This window comes from Sceloporus occidentalis, unplaced genomic scaffold (assembly GCF_023333645.1).
Source record: "Sceloporus occidentalis isolate IW3139 unplaced genomic scaffold, rSceOcc1.0.p SCAF_6, whole genome shotgun sequence".
NCBI classification, from domain to species: domain Eukaryota; kingdom Metazoa; phylum Chordata; class Lepidosauria; order Squamata; family Phrynosomatidae; genus Sceloporus; species Sceloporus occidentalis.
In genome coordinates this window covers 20,413,727-20,420,864 of record NW_028316986.1, presented here as the reverse complement: position 1 = coordinate 20,420,864, position 7,138 = coordinate 20,413,727, and positions in this window count along the sequence as shown.

Genomic DNA, 7,138 nt, shown 5'->3' with positions numbered 1-7,138 from the left:
GGGAATCATTGGGCAAGTATTCTCTATGGGCATGTATCCACCAATTATTTCCTATAGGCAGGCGTTTTCCAATGATTCCCTACAGGCAAGTATGGTTTCTCTATTGGCAAATACTGTCATTTGTTTTAGTACATCCCCAAAAAACAGTTTTACTGATCCCTATATATCTTATGTCAAGATTGTGTCATGCAACAGGGAAAGAAGTAGACTCCCATTAGGCAGCTATTGATCTGAGGGGATAACCATGTACTTATTTGTGCTGCTTTCCTTTCCTTTCCATATGGATATCTTTAAGGTTTAATGGCTAAAATATAAGAATCCTGAAACCAGAGTGTTGGAAGTAACCTTTCAGGAGAATAAACATAATGATATGCTAAAGCCATCTCTAAATGAGCAAGACTAGATTATTCTCTGGAGCCCAGGGAAGCATCCTATCATTGTCTCAGCTCTCAGTAACTTCAGCATGTCAATATATTATCCATTATTCTAAAATGTCACGCTCCAAGCTCTGCTTGAACCAAATGAAGAGTTGATCTACACACAATGGTAGATTTCACACATTTAGCAAAACCACTGTGTCCAAGGAAACTGCGAGTGGTATTTCTGAATATTTCTCTTACCTTGCAAGTATTATTATTCCCTTCCTCCTCCTGCCGCTGACTTTTTCCTAGCCTTCAAACTCAAGGAGAATTACAAAAGTTAAAACATATACAGATAAAAGTTCATATCACTAAAGAATATGCAAAAATTAAAATATGATTAAAGTGTAAATAGAATTAAAGTAATTTAAAAGCATATCCAATGAAGGACTTATCTAATAAGGTACTTCTACTCAATTTTTTTTTAAATGTAAAGTTCAGTATTACGCCAAGAACAAGCATGTTTTTAAGAAATAATGTTCTTAAACACAATCTATCCCCTTTTTCTATCTCAGTTGCTATGGTAACTGCTTTTTTTAGATGTCTCCCATTTAACATGTATTAGTAATGTGTAAAATGCATTGAACTAGAAACCCTTCGCTTTTGTCCTTTTGCATCAGCAGCTCAACCAGGATTGTACTCATAAACCAGAATGAAATTCTCATAACTACACAACCCAGGAAAAAAACAGGAATTAAAATGCTCACTCCTGGACTGCTTGTTCTCATATAGGTTTAGAAACCAAACTGTGATTAACAGATGTAAGCAATAACCAGGGGCTGTTCTGTACTTCATTTGACTCATTTAGAATGTAAACATCAGGGTTTGAAAAAGATGCTAGGAGAAGTTTAGAGCAAAGATGCATTTCTTATAGCCAAGGACTGAAACCTTACAGTTAAAACGAAAACATATCTTGAGCTTAAAAGAAATACCACATTTAGAGTTATTATTCTAAATGGATAATTCTATTTACTGCAACAGAGGGATCATATATTCTCCTACAGTTAAAGCTTTCATACTCAAAAAGCTAGCATTTAAATAGACGATTAGTTTACAGTGTTTTGTACCAACATTTTAGCCTTACACAGACATTGTGATGCCACAGGCATAGTTTTTGTGATGCCATAAAGGTAGAGCAGGCAAGGGCTTGTGGATTTGGATGGGAGGAATCTAGGTAAATGGGCCCAGAATTGGTAAAATTCAATTAATTGGGTTATATGTCAATCCAGAGCAATGAGGAAACACCTCCCCAAGCTAGTAGGTACGGAAATTATACATTGTATCCCATCATTAAGACATAAGGATGCCTATTAAGACATTCATCCTGTGTGGATTTACATACAGAACACCTTTTACGTATTGGGAGAGTTCCCAGTTCCTATGCTGTTGCTGCAGTTAGTGGAAGACTCACTGTCAGCCCATGGGGAGGTTATTTGCACATCCTGCAAGGCTGGTGTCAGGGCTTGTTATATAAGAAGGCTCATAAGTCATGATGGTGGCACTCCCGCCTCATTCCAAGTGGCGCAAAGGGCCTAAATGCATGTACCTGCCAACTTTCTTCCATGTCCTTACCACTGGCATTTTGGTGCATCAACACTGTATGCACTAAGCTGTGGTGCAAGCTGGAAGTGGGTGGAGATGGATGCCCAGGGTTTAAGACCATCTCACATACACAAATAAAATTGTCTCCTTCTTGGGTCCCACTTGCCCTGAGATTTCCATCCCTGCCTGGAAACCCAGGGAAGCTTGAGACTTCAGTTGGCATCCTGGGACCTTGGAACCGTAGTTAAAACAAGGACCTCTTTCTCCTTGGTTGTTGTTGTTGTTGTTGTTGTTGTTGTTGTTGTTGTGTGCCTTCAATTAATTTCTGGCTTATGGTGACCCTAAGGTGAGCCTATAATGGGGCTTTCATGGCAAGTTTCTTCAATGAGGGGTTTGCCATTCTCTTCCTCTGAGGCTGAAAGAGTATAACTTGCCCAAGGTCACCCAGTAGGTTTCCATGGCCAAGCTGGGATGCAAATCCTGTCTCCCAGAGTCATAATCCAATACTCAAACCACTACACCATGCTGGCTCTATCACCTTATGGTGTTCATATTTTTTGTTCAGAACATTTGTAATAAGGTGCTTTAACATGCATAACAGTGTCTATAAAAGTTAATAGCATATAAGCTATATCTATGTCAGTATTCGTCTAATTTACAAAAGCTTCCAGACTATGTCAGCTGGAACCAATTCTTATCTTCCTACACAGTTGGTAAGCTACACAATGAGTTGTTTTTCCACAGATTTCAATTAATTTAAACTTTGATTGATAATTAATCTGATAGAAGATGGTAATGTAATTCTAATAATAGCAGTTCAGTCAAGCCAATTCCAGTTATGTGTAGTACAGGACTGCAGCTTAAAAGCACTGTTTGCCAAAGCCAACCAAGCAAGTAGCTGAGATAAATTACCTTAAAAACCATTAACAAAAATTGCAAATACGTACACTAAAAGTCTGGGAAAACAGAAAAGTCTAACCACGGCCCTAACTTTGCAAGGTCTGAGTATGGCAACTGTAGAAAAGGGATCTTGGAGGTCTTTCAATCATAGGGTCACCATAAGATTAAGTCAACTTGATGGCAAGTAACAACAGCAAAAGTTGAACATCTAGCATCTGGGTGACTTAATAGAACAAGCCCTCTCCCTGGCCACCAGGCATTTTGTAAAGTGGTGCACCCAAACTTCCAGTTATAATTACAGAATGTGTTTGATTTTAACTAACAAATGGTTAGGATCACTGCCAGTTGGTAGCTTCCAAAACAGTGGAGTAGAAAATGGCCTCCAAGTCTTATTCTGATCTTTAAAGGAACTATCCACTGTAATATCTATTTGAAGAATATGATTCAGCACGTTGGATAGTTCCTTTAAAATCTGGATGACATTCCCAAATGGATCCACTTTACCATTGATATAGAAACAATAACTTTAGTGGGCCAAGCCCTTCGGCAACACAGTGCAAAATTGTATGCATTCCTTCAAGATCTTTTCATCAGATAAGGCGTTGTGAAAGGCAGAATACAGAAGGAGGAGATGAAGAAAGAGAAAACCCAAAACAAAACCAGACTTGAACTTAAAGTTCTGTGTACGATCCTTTGTATGTATCATATAGCATTTTTTAAAAACTTGACTTTTGGGGGAAGAAACATCAGAGATGAAAGATGGAAAAGAGATTCTTGTAAAATCAAAACAGAAAACTAGCATTCTTAAATCATTGTTGTCAATGTCACACCCATGGAAACCCATTAGGTGACTTTTTTTAAGCCATAGCCCAGAAGAAGACAAAGGCAAACCTACTTTGAAAAAACTTGCCAAGAAACTCTGTGATGGAGCTGCCTTAGGGTAGCCCTAAATTGGAAACCATTTGAAGGCACACAACAACAACCATTTATGTTGTAATAATCAGGAATCAAAATGGAGTAACAAGAAATACAGTGTATTTAAGTGCATCTCCATGAACACAGTGAGGCTTTACCAGACTGAACCAAACCATTTTACCTGAAATTAGGAGTAAGAGTGAATTTTCATGCCACTCATCTCCCACAGAACTAGGTTATCAATGTGCAATGGTCAAAAAGTTACTTCAGTGTGTTCCTTTAAAAAGATTTCCATATATCTCAGGCAGATGAGTTTTGAAATGGTCAGGGTAAGATGAAACCGAAGGGCTGTAATAGGCCTGGAGAAAATGGGGTTATAGATCACTAAGCTTGAAACCAAAATCTATAACTAAGATAGCAGGCGACTTCCCCTCTCCACCCAAAACCCAGAGCCCACACTCAAATCATGCACATTTTTGCAAAGCAGTTGTATGAGCACCTCTATCACAGCCACAAGTTCCATTTTCCATTCAGCCTCGATAAAAAATTCACGACAGACATATGAATATCCACCAGTAACATGTGAACAGGGATGTGTGCAATTAAAATACTAAAGGCCTTACAAGTGAAGGAACAGAACACTCCCTTTCAATCTGATATAAAATTAATAAAAGTTGGTGTGGGTGACCCAAGGATGCCCATGCTGCAGGCACCCTGAATCTATGGCAGGTTTGCTTCCCTGCATGTAGGAGCTAGCACAGAAGAGGTTGCAGGGATCCCACCTTGATGAAATAATTGGGATTTCCAGCATAATCCATTTATGCCTGGAGAAGGTGAAGGGATCACAGCTAAGGAATGGGACTGAAAACATATAGCCAGACAAGACCTGCAAGCCAGTGGGGCTAATCCCTTTTATCTGAGGTATTCGCACCTATCACCTATTGCATTCAAACTAGTTTTGGACCATTCTTTCCCCATCTGGGAACCATTCTAAAGCAATTTCATCTTTTCAAGCCTTGGTTTCTGCCTCCAAGACACAATCTGGGTTATATAAACAGATAGCAAAGTAGCCAGTCTTCTTTCTTAGTCTAGTAGCAGGCAGACTCTTTGTCGGTTTACTAAGCTAAGCTTCTTAATATGCCAACTAACCCCAGTTCTACAGCAGTTATTGAGCCTCTTCAGTTCCGGACTTCTCAACGATTGGACTCGAGAGCTGTGTCAGGCGAGTATTACTATTAGCAAAGCCTCATGTCTATTCACCTCTCCCACCTTTGATTTCCTTAGCTCTTGTGTGTGTGCGCGTGGACCGTGTGCTTCTGTGTGTGTTGCTGTATTCCCCTTAATAAACTGTAAATTCTCGTTGGAAATCTTCCTCTGGATTCCTGGGTGACCTGGACTTGGTACAACTGGGCTGATCCCACGACCATCGTTGCCCCGGTCACACTATATCTCTCCTTTGAGCTAAGTATTAAATTCCCAAAAAACATAGTCTTAGGTCGCTAAAATGAGTGCCCATCTTGCTGGAGGCAATTAGCTTACACTTTGTAAACCGCTTAGTACATCGGTAAGATGTATAGAAATTTACTTGCTGTTGCTATTGCTATATTCCATGTTTTCATTCTACAGAATTCTAGGATTTGTGCACTTCGGTGATGTACTTAGAATTCTCTGCTAGGATTCACTAGTTTGGGGGAGCAAGTATTTCACCAAACTACAAATTGCAGGATGAAATCATGGCAGTTAAACTGCATATCAAACTATTATAATCATGGATTGTCAATATGTGCCTATAAAGCAGGAATCTAAAGTTGTGGTCTTATGTCTGCTTAATTGTGTGCATAATTCCCCGGTGAATGAAGCGAGATCTGCTTTCAAGCAAATGTGGATAGGACTGGGTTGACTATACAACTGAACTAATTGTTTTCATTTCCCATTTCTTTCTGAATGGCAGGAAATGTTCAAAGGGACTTTTAAAAAAGGCTTCTTTCCCTTTGTGTGTGAGAGGAGTTGCATGTATGGAGAAATTATATCCTGTTTATCTTATTAGATCTATGTGGGGTTTGACACTGATTTTTGTGAATGACAGGATTGTACTTTGTTGTTAACTGCTGTCAGGTTGACTTCGACTTAACCCCATAAATGAGAGATGATGATGATGATGATGATGATGATATCTGTTTATAGCAGCCTTTTTGCCAAAGGGTGGAACACCAGATGTATATAAACAAGGACAAAACAATAAAACAAGCACTATCATATTTGTTGTTGTTGTTAGCTGCCCTCGAGTCAGTTCTGACTGATGGCAACCCCATGGATCTCCAAGAGTCCCTATCCTCCGCTGCCACAACCCCCTTGATTGAGTCTATCCATCTGGTTTGTAGTCTTCCTCTCTTTCTTCTACTCTCTACCTTTCCTAGAATTCTTGTTTTTTCTAGTGATCTGTGCCTTCTCAACTTGATCATCTTAGCTTCCAAGGAGAACCCTGGTCTGACCTGTTCAAGAACCCATTTGTTTGTCTTCTTGGCTGTCCATGGTATCCTAAGTGCTCTTCTCCAGCACCAGATTTCAAATGAGTTGAAAGTTTCTTTCTGTCTGCTTCCTTCACTATCCAGCTCTCACATCCATCCATACATGGTAATTGGGAACACAATGGCCTGAACGATTCTGACTTTCATATACTAAAATATACACTATCATATACTAAAGGTAAAATCCTCACCACCTCACCAGTTGCTACTCATCTTGGCAGCCTTAGGCACACTTAGTAGGTTAATCTGCCAAATTAAAGAGGAAGTTCTTCAGCCCTGTATGAAAACGGGTAAGATCTATCTCCAACCAGAGATACGAAGGAAGCCACCTTATAATTGGCTGCATCCGCACCATAGAAATAATTCAGTTTGACACCACTTTAACTACCATGGCTCAACGCCACGGTATTGAGGTTGTAGTTTGTTGTGGCTCCAGAGCTCTCTGACATTTGTGTAAATGTCCCACAAAACCACAGTTCCCAGTTCCATAGCACTGAGCCATGGCAAGTGGTGTCAAACCTGGATTATTTCTACAGTGCAGATGCAGCCATCAGCAAACCTGATCAGATCTTTCAGACTGATGGCTGAGACTTCCTTAATTGAGTGTATCCTTCTGCATGCAGTCTACGCTTTTCCTACTGCCTTCTCCCTTACCAAACATTGTTGTCTTTCACAGCCATACACAGAAAAGGGAAGTATGATGGCATGGACAATCTTAACTTTAGTTAAGTAATATATCTTGACACTTTAGGACCTTGTCCTGTCCTTCTAGGGAGAGTTCAGGCTTGATTTGCTTTTTTAGCCGTCCATGGCATCTGTAAAACTGTAGAATTC